Source organism: Mustela nivalis (assembly GCF_964662115.1).
Source record: "Mustela nivalis genome assembly, chromosome: 15".
NCBI classification, from domain to species: domain Eukaryota; kingdom Metazoa; phylum Chordata; class Mammalia; order Carnivora; family Mustelidae; genus Mustela; species Mustela nivalis.
The window spans coordinates 28,190,608-28,211,250 of NC_139034.1; the positions used below are offsets into that span (position 1 = coordinate 28,190,608).

At 36.3% G+C, this 20,643-nt stretch overlaps 1 long non-coding RNA gene across 1 annotated transcript; it reads left to right on the forward strand.

Annotated features, from left to right (window-relative positions):
* Positions 1 to 17,980: 17,980 nt before the first annotated feature.
* Positions 17,981 to 19,006, forward strand: LOC309848701. The gene is made up of 3 exons (XR_014303223.1): positions 17,981 to 18,035; positions 18,148 to 18,256; positions 18,684 to 19,006. It is a non-coding gene; the product is annotated as an uncharacterized lncRNA (long non-coding RNA).
* Positions 19,007 to 20,643: the final 1,637 nt, after the last annotated feature.

Consider the following 20,643-nt stretch of genomic DNA (forward strand, 5'->3'; position numbering starts at 1 on the left):
GTACCTTTTTTTTTTTTAACTTCTTAAGGCAAAGTAAATACCGCTTAAACTTACTTAACTAAGTGGATGTACTCATGAAATTATGTGGAAAGTAAACATCTATATGTGAGATCATGATTTCCAATTTTGGAGAGAATAATTTTGGCTCCAATATATAATGAAACCACAGTAATGCACCAAAAAACTTACTATGTTTGACAATTTGAATGTACTGTACATTTGGCTCTCCCACGAAAACACAAGAAGAAAAGTTCATGACATGGACAAAGGACAATGAATTACTGTGTTTTTGGATGCTTTCTTGTTTCCCATATAATTTGAATATCTAATTAATGCCCATTTCATTGAATTCTTAAGGTTTCTAATGAGATAATGCTGTGTCTCTTATGATAGTAATTGGGGAACTAATGCTCAAAATATAAAATCATTAAAAATTTAGTTAAGAGCAGCTTTGGGGAATTCTTAAGAGTGTGGGATATGGTCTTTGCTCTCAGGCATATAATTTTGCTGAGAAATAGTGGTAAAGCAGGAAAAGTATAAATGTTGGTATAGCCAGATTTACTGAGTCTTTGCTTTGAAATAGTTGTCCTCTAATTCATTTGTGGATAGGAATTTCTCTTGTGGTATAGGGGAACTTGATGATCTGAACATTTCTGGAACTCACCTCAAAAGATTCCGATTTTTAGTTTGGGGGTAGATCTCAATTGTCTACATAATTAATAAACACCCATGGCTTTCTTATTTGTGTGGTTCATAAGCCACATCTTCAGAAAAGATATTCAAGGTATTTTCAAGAACTATTGTAGGGGAAGTAAAGCTGGTACTTGAGTAGGAAGATTAGGCATCCTCCTTAGATAATTTACAGGGAGTGAGAGGGTGCTTCCCCTTGTTGTTCCTCCTAAATAACTTCCTAATGCATCCATTGGAATACTGTTCTTAATAAAGTACAATCACTTTAAAAGGAGAAGATCATTTGGATCTTAGCCATTACCTATATCTCACTTTGACTCATTTTATTAGCTCCTCCCTGAGATAGATTTTGATGGGAGAGCAGGTAGTGCTAGGCCCAGAGTGCAGAAAGGGAAGGAGCCTAAAGTGGACAAGGCTATTCTAAATGTTTCTATCATTTCAGGAAGAGTTGAGGAAATGGGGAAGAAAACAGAAAGGAAAAATGTGGTATACATAAGTCTCTCCCTTTTTAAGCAGGTTAGGTCCAAAGAGGTTGGGGATGTCCATTTACTCACAAGATTAAAGTAATGCTGTAGGGTTCTCAGTAGCATTGATGTATTTTTGCTCTGGTTCATTTGTTTGTATATATGAAATTTCTTAAGTTGAATGTAGGAAATTTGTTTGCTTCTGTATTTGGAACTTTTATTTTGTGTAGGCATATTTTAGAATCATAGATTTCAGACATTAAGTATAAGAAGCCTTCTAATTCCAAGGCAGTTCATAGATTTTACCTTATGTGTACTCTCTGATTGGTAATGACTGGTATGCTATGTTGCAAATATAGTTTGCAAATCACTATGTGGGTGATTTGCAATGTCTGTTCTGTCCTGGGAGTAGACAAAACTCCATTAGTCTAATATCCTAATTTTAGCTACACCAGGAAACTGAAATTCAGATTTAGTCACAGAGAAACTTCAGAAAAGATTAAGAGAAGTAAGTCTATGGTTTATAAATCTTTGTATTGACATGGGTCTAAAATGACATGGTTTCCTTTATTAGTAAAGTTGCACATAGAAGTTCAGATGTTCAAAGAAAGGTTTACTGTTACATTATTATGGTCTGGGATTATTGTGCATACTACTTGGTTTCCAACCTTTTCTTATCTCTGCATCATTACACAGGGATCAAGGTATCAATAAATCAAAGCCTAAATCATTCAGGAAAAAAAATATGTGACACCTTTTTTTGAAATAAAACTCTTCATATATTTTCAAGCTCTTTTAGAAACATTTAAATTGCTGAGTGTGCCTCTGTGTTCCTGTCAGGACAAGGATCAGAAATCAATAATAAATTAAGATGGTCTCTCTCCACACCATAACCACTGTCCAGTTGCTGACCAAATACAAACTTCTAGACATCTAGAAGCTTTTCATTGAGAAGCTTCATATGCCCTAAAGAGGGAGTCTAGTTCTCCCACTTGTCTGAGCATTTGGCCAAAAGAGACTAGGCAGGACAGGACGATGCTATTAAAAAAGTGACGATTTTCAGGAATCTGAGTAGATTCCTATTTGGGTCTCTTTGAGGTTGTGAGATAGAGTGAAAAAGGAACACACCTCAGAAACTCTAAAGGCTGAAGAGAATTTTTTCAGACTTTCCTGAGTTCCTCTAATCTGTTTCTTATAAAATCGTAATTCATATCTGGTCCCTAGGTAGGACAAGCAAGCACAAGAGGCTTTTGAGAGCTGATTTTCTTTTTTAATTCAAACCCGGAAATTACCTAACACTCTATGTCCTGACATCTCTTCTCATTCCTCCTTCTTCTGGAATTTGGTTCAAGATTTTGCCTCTCTCTGGAACTTCCATCCCCACTCTATCACTGCATGTTAAGGTCCTGCTCTTCATTCATTCATGGATTCATTTACTGGGTTATTCAGTTCTAATCACTTAACAAATATTTGTTGAAACAAGTTAAATATGGTTCCAGATCACACTAATCTTAACATCTATACAACATCCAAATTTACAGAAGAAATTATTTAATTCCAACTGTCCAGTGCCTCAGGAGAAAAAGGGAGACAATCTGGCCTGAGAGTCAGGGAAGGCTTCATTAAGGAGGCAGCCTTTTATCTGAGCCTTGGAGAAGGAATTAGCTTGGGCTAGGTGACAAGGAAGGTGGGAGAAAGGGAGGAAATAAGGGAATAATATTTCTGGAAGCAGGCACTGCCTGGATAAGGCCCCAAGACAGGAAGGAACATGGTGAAGAGGACAGAATGCAGTGTGTGTGTGTGTGTGTGTGTGTATGTGTGTGTGTGTGTGTGTGTTAATTTTGGAGGGCTGACCTCTGAGAGATGCCCAAAATGAGGATAGGGAAATAAGAAAGGGGCCAGATGATGTAGGATCTTATAGGCCATGTTAAGGATTTTGGACTTGAGCTTATGAACTATAGGAAGCCACAAAGATAAAGGTAAGTAGGGAAGAAAGTATACTTCAGATACCTGTCCTTCTAAGAGGCTTTCCCATTTTCCTCCAACATGTTATTTGAAAATCTGTAATACTAATTTGTATTAGAAACATATAAGTTTGGGGACACATGGGTGGCTCAGTTGGTTAAATGCCTGCCTTTGGCTCAGGTCATGCATGGTCTTGGGGGCCTGGGATCGACCCCTGTGTCTGGCTCCCTGCTCAGCGGGGAGTCTGCTGCTTTTTCTCCCTCTTCTCCTCCACCCTGCTTGTGTCTCTCTCTCTCAAATAACTAAATCTTTTTTTTTTTTTAATAAACATATAATACATTTTTATCCCCGGGGTACAGGTCTGTACCCCTGAATCGCCAGGTTTACACACTTCACAGAACTCACCATAGCACATACCCTCCCCAATGTCCATAACCCCACTCCTCAAATAACTAAATCTTAAAAAAAAAAAAAAAAAAAGGAAAGAAACTTGTAAGTATGGATCTGTCTCCATGGTACTCCTTAAAGGCAAGAATTTTATCTCTTTTTCATCTTTGCATAATTTGCTGCATAGCTAGCAGGATAATGTGGAAAGGGGTTATTGGCATGGAAGGAGCTTTGGAATCAGGCAGATCTGGCTTTGATTCCTGTCACGATGCTATTCTAACTCTATGACACTAACCATGTACCCAGGGCAGTCTGGCAGGAGGGCCCACCCTGGGTGCAGGCAATAAGGGTATGCGTTGCTGTTGAGAATTTAAAAACAATAATAAACCTGATTGAAAGTCAATCTGCTTTTTATTATCACCATGTGCTGGCAATTTCAAACAATGTCAGTGATAAAATACTCCTCCCTAAAAGAATCTTTTGTGGGTCTAGGTTCTAAACAATTAGAGTGGTTACCACTGAGGCTTTTCCCAACATTTTATTATGAAAAATGTCAGACATATAGAAAAGTTGAAACAATTTTGTGGTGAAAACTACTCTCTCGATTCCAAAATTAACATTTTTTATTTCCTCAAAATATATACTACCCATCTATCAGTCTTTTGATTCATCTATCAATCAGTTTGTTGGACACATTCCCAACTAAGATGCATTGATGAGTAAATTGCCCCCTAAATATTTCATTAACTGGAGTTATTATTTATTTATAAAAAGTTCCATATTTGTTTAAGGCTATTTTTTTCTACTCAGGTAAACTTTGCATAGCATGAAATACATAAATCCTAATGACACCATTTAATGAGTTTTCTTTTTTTGCTAATGTTCTTCCACTAAGTGGATTCTTTTTAAAAAATTGAAGGATAATTGACATACCATATTATATTAATTTCATGTGTACAACACAGTGATTTGGCATTTATAAACATTGTGCACTGATCACAAGTATAGTTACCATGTCCCTATACAAACAGTGCAATATCCCACATATTGTACATTACATCTCATGACTTATTTATTTTATAACTGGATGTTTGTACCTCTTGATCCCTTTCATACATTTAGCCCCTTACCAACATTCTCCTCTGTGGCAAACACTACTCTGTTCTATCTATGAGTCTGAATTTTGTTTTGTTTTGTTTGTTTGTTTTGTTTTTTAGATTATACATATGTGTGAAATCATTTGGTATTTGTCTTTTTCTGCTGACTTTTTTTACTTAGTATAATACCCTCAATGTCCATCTATGTTGTTGCATATGGCAAGATATCATCCTCTTTCATGGCTGAGTTATATTTCATTATATATATATCTATATAGATATATATATATCTCACATCTTCTTTAGCCATCCATCTATTAATGGACACTTGGAAATTGCTTCCATATCTTGGCTATAGTAAAGAATGCTGTAATACTCATAGGAGTGCATATATCTTTTCAAATTAGTGTTTTTGTTTTCTTTGTGTAAATGACTAATAGTAGAATTACTGGATCAAACAGTAGTTCTATTTTTAATTTTTTGAGAAACCTTCATATTGTTTTCCACAGTGAATGTACCAGTTCACATTTCCAGCAGTGTATGAGGGCTCCTTTTTCTCCACATTCTTGTCAACACTTGTTATTTTGTCTTTTTGATTTTAGCCACTCTGACAGGTGTAATGTGATATCTCATTGTAGTTTTGATTAGCATTTTCCTGATGATGAGTGACATTGAGTATCTATCTTTTCATATGCCTGTTGGATATGTTTGTTTTCTTTGAAAAAAATATCTGTTCAGCTTCTCTTTCCATTTTAAATCAGATTTTGTTGTTGTTACTGAGTTATAGGAGTTCTTTATATGTTTTGGATATTAACCCATAGTTAGATACATGATTTGCAAATATCTTCTCCCATCCTGGCATCCTAGATTGCTTTTTTCTTTTGCTGATGGTTTCCTTCACTGTGCAGAAGCTTTTTTGGTTTGATGTAGTCCTACTTGTTTATTTTTGCTTTTGTGCCCTTGCCTCTAGAGTAGGATTCAAAAACCATCAGTAAGACTGTTATCAAGAAGCTTACTGGGGTGCCTGGGTGGCTCGGTGTGTTGAGGCCTCTGCCTTCGGCTCAGGTCATGGTCCCGGGGTCCCGGGATCGAGCTCTCCATCGGGCTCTCTGCTCTGCAGGGAGCCTGCTTCCTCCTCTCTCTCTCTCTTTGCCTGCCTCTCTGTCTACTTGTGATCTCTCTCAAATAAATAAATAAAATCTTTTTTTTTTTTAAAGAAGCTTACCACTTATGTTTTCTTCTAGGAGTTTTATTGTTTCAGGTCTTGCATTAAATCTTTAATCCATTTTGAATTCAATTTTGTATATGGTGCAAAACAGTGATCTGGTTTCATTCTTTTGCATGTCCAGTTTTTCCTGTCCAGTTTTTCCAACACCATTTATCAAAAAGGCTGTCCTTTCCCCATTGTATATTCTTGCCTCCCTTTTTATAAATTAATTGACCATATATGCATGGGTTTATTTCTGGGGTATCTATTCTGTTATTTTGGCCTATATGTCTCTCTTTTTTGCAAATACCATACTGTATTGATTATTATAGATTTATAGTATAGTTTGCAATTAGGGGGTATGGTATTTCTGGCTTTGATTTTCGTTCTCAAGGTTGTTTTGATTATTTTGGGATATTTTGTGGTTCCATACAAATTTTAGTACTATTTGTTGTAGTTCTGTGAAAAATGCCATTGGAGTTTTGTTAGGAATTGGAAAATTTATGGAATTTAAATACCATACTGAATCTCTAGATTGCTTTGGGTAGTAAGGACATTTCAACAATATTAATTTTTCTTATCCATAACCATGGAATATCTTTCCATTATTTGTGTCTTCTTCAACTTCTCCCAATAGGATTTTATAGTTTTTGGAGTATAGGTCTTCCATCCTCTTTGTTAAATTTATTCTGAGGTATTTTATTCTTTTTGACACAAATGTAAGTGGGATTGTTTCCCTGATTTCTCTTATAGTTTGTTATTAGTGTATGGAAATACAATGGATTTTAGTCTATTATTTTTGCATCCTTCAGCTTTACTGAATTCATTTATTAGATCTAACAGGTTTGGGTTTTTTTTTTTTTTTTGTGGAGTCTTTTGGGTTTCTTATGTATAGTAATCATGTCATCTGCAAATAGTAATAGTTTTACTTCTTTTTTTCTAATTTGGATGCCTTTTCTTTAATTTTCTTGCCTAATTGCTGTGGCTAGAACTTTTTTTCTTTCTTTTTTTTTTTTCTTAAGATTTTATTTATTTATTTGGCAGACAATGATCATAGTAGGCAGAGAGGCAGGCAGAGAGAGGAGGAAGCAGGCTCCTTGCTGAACAGAGACCCTGATGTGGGGCTCAATCCCAGGACCCTGGGATCATGACCTGAGCCGAAGGCAGAGGCTTTAACCCACTGGGCCACCCAGGCCCCCTGCCATGGCTAGGACTTCAAATACCATACTGAATAAAAGTGTGGATAGTGTGCATCCTTATCTTTTTCCTCATCTTAGAAAAAACATTTTCAGCTTTTCACCACCGAGTATGGTATTAGCTGTGAGTTTGTCATATATGGCCTTTATTATGTTGAAATACATTCTCTCTATACCCATTTTATTGAGAATTTTTATCATTAATGGACGTTGAATTTTGTCAAATGCTTTTTCTGCATCTACAGAAATGATTGTTATCTTTCATTTCGCTAATGTGGTTTATCAGATTGACTGATTTGTAGATGTTGAACTACCCTTGCATCTCTGGAATAAATCTCTTCATCATGGTATATGATCCTTTAAATGTACTGTTGAATTAAGTTTACTAATATTTTGTTCAGGATTTTTGCATCAGTGTTCACAGGGATATTGGCCTATAATTTTTTGTTTGTTTGTTTTAGGTCTGTCTTCCATTGTTTTTTGTTTTGTTTTGCAGTGTATATCAGGTTTTAGTGGTAGCATAATGTTTTCTTTGAAAAATGAATTTGGATGCATTCCCTCTTCTTCAATTTTTTTAAAGAGTTGAGAGAGATAAATACTAAATCTTTGAATTTTGGGTAGAATTCATCAGTGAAGCTATCTGTTCCTGGACTTTTGTTTGATTACAGATTCAATGTCTTTACTAGTAATTGGTCAATTTAGATTTTCTATTTCTTCATGATTCAGTCTTGGAAGACTATATATTTCTAGGAATTTACCCATTTCTTTTACGTTGTCAGTTTGTTGGCATATTCATAGTAATCTCTTATGACACTTTGGGTTTCTGTGATATCAGTTGAAACTTCTCTTTCATTTCTGATTTCTGACTTAATATGTTTATGCCCCTTCTTTTTTTCTTGGTGAGTCTAGCTGAACCTTTGTCTATTTTCTTTATCTTTTCCAGGAGTCTCCTCTTAGTTTCATTGATCTTTTTTTGTATTGTCCTTTTCATCTCTATTTCATGTATTTCTGCTCTGATTTTTATTATTTCCTTCCTTCTACTAACTTTGGATTTCATTTTTTCTTTTCCTAGTTCCCTGAGGTGTAAAGATAGATTGTTTATTTGAGATTTTTCTTGTTTCTTGTGGGAGGTCTCAGTTGCTATGCACTTCCCTCTTATAAATGTGTTTGCTGCATCCTACAGATTCTGGTAGGCTGTATTTGTTTCCATTTGTCTCCAGGTTTTTTTTTTTTTTAATTTCTTTTCTGATTTCTTTGATGACCCATTGGTTGTTTGGTAGTATGTTGTTTAATCCCTACATTTTTGTGGTTTATCCAGTTTCCTTTTTGTAATTGATTTTCTAGTTTCTTTTCATTGTGGTCAGAAAAGATGTTTGCTGTAAATTCAATCATCTTGAATTTATTGAGTCTTGTTTTGTGGCCTAATGTAATCTGTCCTGGAGAATGTGCCATGTACCCTTGAGAAGAGTATATTCTGTCACTTTTGAATGGAATGTTCTGTTAATGTCCCTTAAGGCTCATCTGGTGTAACATATCACTTAAGGCGATGTTTCCTTATTGATTTTCTGTCTGGATGATCTATCCATTGATGTAAGTGGCGTATTAAAGTCCACTGCTCTGTCTTCCACTCTGTGACTTCCATTGCTTTTTCTTCTAGCTCACTGATCTGTTCTGCTTCATTTTCCAAGTCAGCTATTGTATTTTTTAACTCTTTTTGATATTTTTTGACTTCTTTTTGATACTTTTTTGTATTTTCTATCTCTGCATTGAACTTCTTACCGTGTTCATCTATTCTTCTTCCGAGTTGGATAAGCGTCTTTATGACCATTACTTTAAACTCTTTATCAGGTAGATTACTCTCTTTATATCAGTAAGTCTTTTTTCTGAGGTATTGTCTTGTTTTTTCTTTTGGAACATATTTCTCTCTTTCCCCATTTTGCTGGTATTCTGTATTTGTTTCTAAGTATTGGGTAAAATAGCTACTGTCCCAGTCTTGAAGGAGTGGCCTTATGTAAAGATGACCTGTGGGACCCAGAAATGCAATCCTCCTGACTAGGTGCTCAAGGAACATCTCTCGGTTGCACATGCCTGCTGGCTGTGGCAGAGCCATGGATGTGGTATGGATGGGAGGGGGTGTTCTCACCTATCTGGCTGTTGCATAGGAAGATAGGGGATATTCATCTATGCTAGCAGGTTAGAAGGAGATTGCCAAAATAGTGTCTTCCAATGCCAGGATTAGCAAGGTAGAATGAGATTACAAAAATGGTACCTGCCAGACCTCCAATCTAACAGGTTCCTGCCTTTCAGCAGTTACTCTAGGATTAGTAAGTAGGTTTCCTGCATGTAGGATATGGGTGCTTCAAACTGCTATTTTTGTGCTCAGCCCTGGGGGTAGTGAGTCTGTGTGTGGGCCCTTTAAGAGTGGGTTCTTTATTCCCAATGGTTTTCTGATTCTTCTGGACATAATTCCCATTAGTTTTATGCTTTGATTGTTGTCTCTCTGGTGCTGAACCCAAGGGTTGCACTGCCCATTATGCAGCAAAAACTCCTCATTCTTCAGGGAAATTCCATATTTTTGAAACCTTCCCAGTTGTGAGTCCCTGTGCCTGGGGTGGGATTTTTGGCAAGAGCCTGTCTCTGCCACTCCCACCCTTCTCAGTGTTAACCTTTTGTTATTTATTGTAGAGACACTATTCATTTAGTTTTCAGGACTTTTGCAGATGAAATTATTCCTTATGTAACTAGAGTGTTGTTATTTGTGAAGGTGTATTCAGCATCTTCCTGCTCTGCTATCTTGAACCTCTTAGATTCCATTTGGTGACTTTTGACAGAGAGTATACACCTGTGTAAACCAAAACACCACTAAGATACAGAAAATTATCCTTATCTCAATAAATGCTGCTTAGGCCCCTTCGCAGGCAATCTCCCTCCCATCTATCCCCAAAAAAACCCTGTTCTGATTTTCCTTACAACAGATTAGTTTTGCCTATTCTAGAACTTCACGTAAATGGAATTGTACAATAGGTACCCTTGTATAAGGCTTCTTTCTCTCAACATGGAGTGTTTCAGATTCAACCACATTGTTGCATTTATTTGTACTTTTCCCTTTTTAGTTGCTCAATAGAATTCCTTTATAGGAATATACCATAGCTTATCTGTCATCCTATTGATGGACATGTAGGTTGTTTTTTGAGTTTTATCTGTTACGAATAAAGTTGAGATTAACTTTTGTGTACAGGGTGCTTTAAAAACTTATGTTTTCATTTTTCTTGGGAAAATGCCTATGAGTAGAATTACTGGTTGTAGTGTAGGTGTATGTTTTGTTTATCAGAAAGTGCAAGACCTTTATTCATAGTGGTTATACCTCTTTATATCTTTTTATCATCTCACATCTCTTTGGATCTTTTTATCACTTCACTGACAATGTATGAGAAATCAGCCACTTACGCTTTTGCTTATATTTGCTGTTTTCTGTTAGTTAGTTTTTTTTTTTTTTAAACTTTAGTCATTCTAATTGTGTTTGCAGTGGTTGGGGTTTTAATGTGAATTTCCCTAATGACTAATGATATTGAACACTATTTCACATTCTTATTGATCGTTCATATATCTTCTTTTTTTGTGGTGTTTGTGCAAATCTGTTATGCATTTTTATTAGGTTGTTTGTCTGCTTATTACTGCATTGTAGGAAATAGATATATATCTTGTATATCAATTCTTTGTAAGATATATATTTGAAAATATTTTCTGTCAGTCTGTGGCTTGTCTATTTTTAAAATGGTTTATTTTAATGAAACATAAGTATTAATTTTGATGAAGTCTAATGAATCAATTTTTTTTTCTTTAATGACTATTGCTTTGCTTGTCTTATCTTAGACATTTTTGCCTACCCTCAAGTAATGAAGTTATTCTATGCTTGTTTCAAAAAGCTTTTTGGTTTCAGTTTTGTTTATGACTATCTCTAATTTTTGTACATAATATGAGGTAGAGATGGAGGTTCTCCCCCGCCATGGATCCAGTTTTTCCAGCACCATTTGTGAGAGACAATCCCATTGATTGCTTTAGAATGTTTATTGAAAAGTAAATGGCCACATAGCTCTCAATTTTGTTACATGCACTTTTTTTGTCAATCCTTATGCCAGTCTCATAGTAGCTTTTTGGTAATCTTGAAGTCAATTAGTTTAAATCCTCTAATTTTGTCCTTCCTCTAAAATATTACTTTGGATATTCTAGGTGTTTTGTATTTCCATGTAAGTTTTAGAATAAGTTTGCTATTTTCTACAGTAAACTTGCTGGAATTATGAATAGGGTTGCATTCAATCTATAGATCCATTTGGGGAGAATTAGCAACTTAATATTGAATTTCCCAGTACTTAAATATGGTGTATTTCTCCATTTATTCAGTCTTTATTTGTCTTAGAAATATATATTGTTTTAAACTATGGTCTTAAAGCATTTTTGCAGATTTACTCGCAAGTACTTTCTTGCGAGAAGTACAATGTTATTGCAAATAGTATGGTTTTCCCAAAGGTTTGCTGCTAGTTTAAAAAAATGCAATTGACGTTTGTACATTTGTGTACATTTAGCCTTATTTATTGGTTCTAGCAGTCATTTTTTAGATTCTTTAGGATTTTCTATATAAATAACCATGTCACTTGCAAATAGACAGTTTTACTACTGCCTTTCCAGGTTTTATGCCTTATTTTCTTTTTCTTACCTTATTTCACCAACTAGGACTTCGAGCATAGTATTGAATGGAAGTTGTGAGAAATGGGCACTGTTTCCTTATTGTGTGTGAGTTTTTTTTCTAGGCAAGACTTTTACTGGGACTTATGTTTTAACTCAAGGGAGACAGCACAAAGGAGTGTCCTCAGGCTGATTCTATTTCCTTACTCTTGATATGACAGAGGGAAAAAAAATATGATTTTACCATTATGATGTTAGCCACAGGTTTTTTAAGAGATAACCTTTATCAGATTAAGGAAGTTCCCATCTATTCCTAGTTTGATGAGAATTTTTATCATTAATGAGTGTTGGATTTTATGAAATGTTTTTCTGCTTCTATTGAATTGGTCATATGGATTTTCTCCTTTATTCTGTCATTATAGTGAATTGGATTGATTAAATTTTGAATGTTAAAGTAACCACAAATTACTAGGATAAGCCCCATTTGGTCACAATGTATTATCTTTTTGATTTTCACAATTTCAGTTTGTTAATGTTTTGTTAAATATTTTTGCTTTATGCACATAAGGAATATTGGTTTAGCAGTTGTTTTAAAAATGTTTTTGAGGAACTTTTATATTAACATTTCTGACTTCATAAAATGAATTAAAAAGTGATCTCTCCTCCTTTATTTTCTGAGATTGTATGTAAAGTTGAAGATTTTTCCCCCATCTCTTAAATGTCCAATAGAATTACCCAGCCAAATTATCTGGCCCTTAAGTTTTCTTTGTGAGAGCACTTTTAATAAAAACTTTGAATTTTAAACTGGATATTAGATTATTCAAAATTCAGTTTCAACTTGTGTGATATTTGACAATTTGTATTTTTCAAATTTGTCCACCTTATCTAAGTTGTTAAATTTGGTGTATAAATTTGTTATTATCCATTTAATAGCTGTAGGATCCATAGTAATAATCCCTCCTTCATTTCTGATACTAATAATCTGTGTTCTTTATTTCTCTCTCTTTCCCCTCCTCCTCAGTCTTATTAGGCATTTATCAATCTTGATGGTCTCTTCCAGTTTTTGGTTTTGTTAAATTTCTTTATTGTCTGTTTACTGATTTCATATCTTTATTATTTCCTTTCTTTTAATTATTATGAGTTTATTCTACTCTTTTTCTGTCTTCTTGAAGAAGAATCTTAAGTCATCAATTTTAGACCAAACTTCTTTGGTAATATAAACATTCAAAGCTATAAATTTTCCTCTAAGAACTGTTTTAGATGCATTTTGTAAATTCCAATATATTTTATCTTTATTTTCATTCAGTTTTAGATAATTTTAATTCTTATAATTTCTTTTCTAATCCCTAAACTACTTAGAAGTGTCTTATTAAATTTCTAATTAAATTTGAGATTTTCTATATATCTTATTGTTATTAATTTCTAATTTGATTTCATAGTAATTAAAGAATATACTTTGCATGATTTTAATCCTGTTTAATTTATTGAGATTTTATGACCAGTCAGATCATCTTTCTTGGTGAAAATGTGTTCTTAAAAGGAATGACTATTCTATTCTATTTTAAATGAGGTGCTATATATATATCAATCAAGTCCAGAGAGTTAATAATGTTATTCACCTTTTGTGTCTTTATTAAGCTATTTTGTCTAATTGGTCTATCAGTGTCTGAGAAAGGGATGTTACACTCTCCAACTGTGCTTGTGGGACTTTTCTTTTTCCCATGTAGTTGTCAATATTGTTCCATGTATTCTGAAGTTGTTATTTAGACATATACATATTTATAAATGGAAATCTTACTGATGAATTAGATATATTATCAGTATGAAATGTACCTCTTTGCTTTGGCAACTCTCTTTGTCTCAAATTTTAATTCATCTGATATTAGTATAGCTATTCCAGCTTTCTTAGTTTTCCTATTTGCATGGTATATATTTTCCTATCCACTTACTTTCAACTTACAATATTTAGATACAAAGTTTATCTCTTGTAGATAGGAATATAGCATTCTTTTCATTTATCTTGTGTAAAGCTTATTGAACTTATTTAAATTGTAAGTGTGTGCATTTTACCAAATTTTAGACATTTTTGCACATTATTTCTTCAAGTAATTCATCTATTCCATTCTCTTCACTTCTGGACTTTTTCATTTGGACCATAGTTCCCTGAGACATTGTTGCTGTTTTTGTGTTGTTCTTCATCTTTTTTTTTTTGGTCTTCTTCTTTCTCTCTATTCTTCAGATGGGGTAATTTTGATCTATCTCCATGTTCACAAATTTATTTTAAATTTGAATTCTCTTTTTTTCTTAAGTAATCATAATTTGAGTTTTGATTACCAAAGGAAATGGGATGACTGGTCTTTATTTTTGCTAGGAGTGGAAGAAAAGGACTGGCTACCTAGTTTGTGTGGCCCAGGGCAAAATGAAAATGTGTGGGTTCTTGCTAAAAAATTATTAACAACTTCAGGACAGTAACAGAGAGCACTAAACCAGGCATAAGGGGCTATGTGTAACTGTAAGTTGCATGCAGTGGAACTAAAGTGTATGGCAATAGTAGATTTCAGAACTTCTAGTCACATATATCGGAACTTGAATCCCAGATCTATCACTTGCTACCTGAGTAATCTTGGGGAGGTTAAGGTCTTCTGTCCTTATCTGCAAAGTGAGTCTTGCCTCGGTTCATCATCAGGCATACATAATAGATAGCTATGTGAAGTGCCAAGTACAATGTATGATACAGAATATGGTTAAAAAAAGGTAAGCTTTATTTTGTTATATGGACTTTATTGGAAGGAAATTGGCTGCATCAGAAAGAGAATATTTCTAGTGTTATCAACTAAAGACTGGAAGATACGAGATAAGAAATATGCCTGTGAGTGTAGGCAGGCAGCTACAGAGTTGAGGAGTTGGGGGTGCTTGTCCTAGTGAGGAGGCTGGTAAGGAAATAAATTCCCCGCACCAATCTCTGGGTGGTGCTGTTAGTCCAGGAGAACTCGGTTACATTTTAAGTGTACAGGTGTTTTAAAGGATGGGGCAAAGAAAGATTGGAAGCATAAAAAGGAAAAACAAGGTGCCAACCAGGCATTCATATAAAGAAAACTTCTGAAAATCTGCAGAAAACTGGAAGAACATAATGAGAACTTCCCACCTTCCTACTTAGAGATATTAGGACATTTGTTTTTTTTTTTTTTTTTTTTTTTTTAATTTATTTTTTATTTTCAGCATAACAGTATTCATTATTTTTCACCACACCCAGTGCTCCATGCAATTCGTGCCCTTTATAATACCCACCACCTAGTACCCCAACCTCCCACCCCCCACCCCTTCAAAACCCTCAGATTGTTTTTCAGAGTCATCCAGGTCAAGATATGAGGACATTTGGCTTATGTCTGATAATCTCAAACTTGGGTTCTCAATCTGTCTATAAATTAGAATCACCTGTGGAACTTTAAAAACTTTTGATGCTCTGACTCCACCCCAGAGATTCTGCCTTGGTCATTCTGGGGTGAGGCCTGGGTATCATCAGTATCTTTGAAAAGTTTCTTAGAGATTCTAATGCGCAGACAGAGCAGAGAACTACTAATCTAAAACAATGACATGCTGTTGTTAAGATCTTGTCTTTGTATTTCCCTCTGAGAAAATGAGAGGTTGGACTTTTTCTGTGTGTGTGTGTGTGTTTGCGTGCGTGCACGCATGTTTGGTAACCAGATGATGAAACAGCATAATGCACACACAAGTGGAAACCATTCGATAGTCTCAGTAGACCAGGGTGCTGCTTCTGCCTTGTCCACAGCTGTACCTGATCAGGAAGCCTCAACTGCCATCCTCTGAGACCCTTACTGTGCAACATGTTTAAGCAGTGAGTAGAACATGATAAGGGCTCAGGAAGTACTATTGTGGATACTAAAACTGTTTTGTTGGGTCGTCTAATATAAGTTTAAATTAATAAAAAGGAGTCAAAGAAAATTAACAGGGTGTAATTGTCTTTCTTTGGGTGGTTCAACCTCATCCTTTCCAGTCTTGCATGTCATTGTAAATAAGCTGTTAAAAAGGCAATACAGTAAGTGGTCATATCATTTCTAAACTATAAATAATGACTTGCAAAAAGAAAACCTGTCCTAACATTGTGGAAATGGGTATTTGTGGTCTGGAATAAAATTTTCTGTGATAACATCACATCTGGACTTAAAATAACTGTGTTGCTAAAGCTTGGGTGGCAGAGCAGACCGTGTGTTTGGGAAAATTGTTAAAAAATCAAAAAGAATTTCTAATGATGGCAAAGTTGCTGACAACCAAGACACACACAATGCATTTAAATCAGATTGCTTCATGAAATATCAGTGTAGAATCAAGCAGTATTTCCAAATTAATGAGTATATATACTTTTATTTCAGTTTTATGCAATTACTCCACATATATGCAAATTAATAAATTAAATATTATAAATAGTTTTTTATTATTTCACTTAAATGTCTAAAAGTTTACGTGTTCAAGTCAGCAAAATAATTTTTTTTTCTTAATTTTATATTTTGGGAAATGGATATTGACTTTGTAATGGGGAGTGCCTTGTGTTCGTGCTGTGGAAATAATCAGAGAAAGGGTATTACGTGAGGAAAGGAGGAAGAAAAGGTAAGTACAAATACCCTCCTTTTCTTCTATTTATGATTCTTAGCAATTATCATTGCAATATTTTAGAATAAGAAAGTGCTCATATGCCACTGAACTGTGGACTTGCCTGGGTTTGTTCTGGGGCGAGTGAAGTTTTTAGAGGAAGGCTCACTTACTGTGGCTGCCATGGCAACTTCCACACTATAGGCCCTCTTCTGCCAGCTCTGATATGTCCAACACAGTCCCAGGGGGCTAGAAATATGCTATCACAGTGGAGGGATGACTTTCCACTTCTACTATTTTTAAGTACAATATTTATTGTTTTATTCAATTCATAAATCTGTCCATCTCCAATCACAGCTACCTACCACCTCAGACATACATATATAGATGCACACACACACACACACACATACGCACAAACATACCCCACTTCATTTGCTCCATATCTTCTATCTAATTTCTCCCAAGGATTAGAACAGAATTTTGGTTGAGAATGTAGCTATTAAGTGAACTGATTGCTCCCTCTGCGTACTGCTGTGGCTGTGACCATATGAATCGCCTCTCCCTGCCTGCTTGCAACAGAACCACAGAAATTCCATTTGCATGTTTCACTCAAAAAAAAAAAAAAAAAAGAGACGCCCCAGAAGTTATCTTGACTTTTCCATTTCACTAAATGCTCACCGGGATGTAGACCCCTCAGCAAAATCTGAAGGAGGGATTGCTCTCTGGATCCATGTATTCTATGTTTACCTGATATCTGCTCAAACTCTTGAATCTCAAAGAGAAATTCTGAAGCTTACTCAAACATCTTTAAGTCTGAGACTCCTATACTTTTTTTTTTAAAAAAAGATTTTATTTATTTATTTGACAGACAGAGATCACAAGTAGGCAGAGAGGCAAGCAGAGAGAGAGGAGGAAGCAGGCTCCCCGCTGAGCAGAGAGCCGGATGTGGGGCTCGAACCCAGGACCCTGAGATCATGATCTGAGCCAAAGGCAGAGGCTTTAACCCACTGAGCCACCTAGGCGCCCCAGAGACTCCTATACTTTTTAAATTACTGGTGGTATACAATGAGAGAAATGTATTCCTCTCATCATCTTAAACATTCTTCCTCTTACCCTTCTTCTGCTCCCATCCTTAAACCTTCTAACTATAATGTGAGTAGTGGGGAATGCACATCTTTCAGTCTTTATGTAACATGGAGATGAACAGATGTCATGATTTTTACATTCTGGCCTTAGCACTTAAATGTGTGACATTTGTTTGAAAAATTAAATAATAATAGCCAGATGCTTATGGACCCATGAATAGTCTAAGAAACAATAAAGATCTCAGCAAATGAACCTGAGAAAACAAACACTTTTCCATTCTGTAATCTGTAGGGCAAGAGAAGGAAGAAGTAAGAGGGCTGATGAAGTTGACGCTGGCTTGAGCTCATGCTATCCCTTCCCAAGGGGCAATTCATGGAGTTTTGGTGTTATTAGCCTCCTTGAAAAAAATTAGGGATTTCCTTGGAAAACACTTTGGGGAAACAGTGCATATGTTATGCCCTTTTTGGAGATCCACAATGCACATTAACTTATAAAAGCCTCTGAAAAGTAAAGAAACTTATTAAGCTTTGTTGAACCTAGTGGGTGTTTAGATTCTAGATTCTAGAACTCATTGGAGCATAGAAACCTCTTTTGCTCACAATTCCTTTTAACATCCCACAGGACTGGCATTTCTTAGAATACACCTAGGGTACTGCAATTTCAGTCTATTACATTTCTTTTATCTCTTTAAAATAACTAGTTTCTTATCTGTAATTTTAAAAAGCTGTGTTTTCCTGTTTTGTTTCTTTTTTCTCCTAAAGCCCAACCTAATGTGAATCCTCTTCAGCCTAAGGACTAGAATCTTCCCATCTCCCGAGAGGTGTGCCTGTCACCGGAGCTGCCTGGAGGCCAATGGGACAGCCTTCCCAGGTACCAACAGCTGCAGCCCCTGGTGTACTTGGAAGGCTTGATCAAAGTGTGGTCCCAGGCCAGAAGGCAAATGTCTCACCTGGGAGTTTCCTGGAAATTCAGGATCTCAGGCTCTATGACAGACCAACATGAGGTTGGTGGAAAGCACAGGGCAGTAAGCCAGAGCTCCGGAGGCTTAAAGCAGGGAGAAGACCTCTGGTCCTAGATGAGAGTCCCTGGTCCTAGAATAAAGTAGGGCATGGCGAAGTCATCCAGCCAACTTGGCGGGCTTTGACACTGAGAGAGTTCCCTAACGAGAGCCCAGGGTACAGCATGGCTCTGAGTACTTTGGAGGGGGTGGGTTGGGGTGGGTTGGGGTGGGTGGGAGGTGATCAGGTTAGGGGTGGGGCTGGAGAAAAGCCAGGAATATAACTTAAAATTTCTTCAGATGAATGAAAGAAGACTGGCCCAGGGAAGTGAGACCAACAGACAATAGGAGCCCTGGGGGGTACCAGGAGCCCAGACCTCAGCAGCAGCTTCTTGTGAGTCTGGCAAGAAGATTTAAGCAGCTCTTCACTAGTGTGGAACCCAAGAACAGCTGGGCATCAATGACCCCAGTCTCCCAGATGAACAACTCAGTGGAAAAGAAAATACTGTGACTCCACACAGCTGTGGAATTGGGCCCCATTCTGAACTACTCTCAAGCTGATTTAGTATTTAGTTGAAGGTTTTGTTAATTCGTCAGTTCTCATACACATGTACATACCTACATACTCAATTAAAAAAAAAAAGACAGGAAAAAACCTTAGACCTCATGTTTGTGAATATCACAGAATTATTTCTTAATCTCTCCATCTTCATAAATATACAAACCCTGGTGCTCACACTTACACACACACACCTGCAAGTGTACACACATGTACACAGAACTTACTCTCCTTCAGATATCAGTGTTTGATTTTGCCTATAAAATTAAGGATATGGATACTTTCACCTCCCACACCTTTCTTCCTTACTGATAAGGAAGAGTAACTGGGATGTCCATGTATTATCCAAGAATCTTGGTGTGCCCTAGGACATGGAGTTTCCAGGTTCGGTTGTGGGTTAATCTGGTGCCATCCTCATTTCCTGAGACCCAGGGAGTTAGGGAATACATTCAAGATCACAGCCTAATTAGGAACTGCTGCCCAGACTCACAGGTACTCAGCGCATCCCCATGGTGCTCTACCCTTTCCTGGAGAGGTAAAAGGGACAGCCAGCAGGCTCTTGAAACGATGACATCCACACATGAAAGGGTCTAACATGTGATCTACAAATCTAACCACAGATGGGAAAACCTGATGCTTTAAGAAAGCCTCTTGACCTATTTTTTTTTCAAACATTTTGGATTTTGGCAAAAGCGTTTGTGATTTGAAAATGCAATTTTTACCCTTAATTTAAACCCTTGTGTATTTTCAAGGGAAATCTAAGTAAAAAAACATGTCTTTCTAGTTAAATGGAAGCCTTTGTTATGTACAAACAGGGCAGGAGAAGTTACTGAGGCTTCTACTGGCTGGTTCCCAGCGAGATTCTGGAAAAGCTGTTGGAGAGGTGAATTGTCTACAGAGGAGGTGGGTGGGGGTGTTAGAAGAGTAGGAAAAAGGTTGGGAATGTTGCCCATGGGATGGTAAAAGGAGGCAAATAAAAAGAGTGCTGAGCAGTGGGGTGGGTGGGCTGAGCTGGAGACCTCACAGGTTTAGCAGCACCCCCAAAGTTGGCAGGGCCAAGTCACCTCATTGCAGGCCACAGGACAGGAATGGAGAGAGGGCTGGCTGTGGGGCTGCTTGTTGACTACTCTTTTCAGTTCCTCCTCCTGGACGACAATGGCCTCCTTGAAGTTAGGAATCACACTGTATTGATATTTGTGTCCTTGGGCCCTTATGTAATACATAATGCTTTAGAATAGCACATACTGGATGCTAGAAAAATGCTTAGAAAATATATGATAAATAAATGAGAAGAAGAATGCATTTTCAACCCAAAGCACCCCAAAGGAACATGCCTAGACAAAGACCTTAATGATTACGGTTACTTGTTAATATTTATAGGCAACATCCCAAACTGGTAAAATAATTATTTGACCTGGTAAATTAAAATAAAATCTACCAGTTGCTGAAGTACAGAAAAAATTATAAAAAAAATTACAAAAATTAGATTCTGTTCAATTCAGTCTGGTCAGACTAGAACCAGTCAGCTGAACCAGAAGCTCTGAGTAGATTAAGCATAGGACCCTCTTTCCTCCCTCACTTCCCCCTCCTTCTGAGAACTGCTGGATTCCCTTCCTTCTCTCTGTTGCTTTTTAAATATCCAAAAACGTTAAATTGTGCTACATGGGCTAACCTTTTACTCTGAATCTCATGGATGGCTAA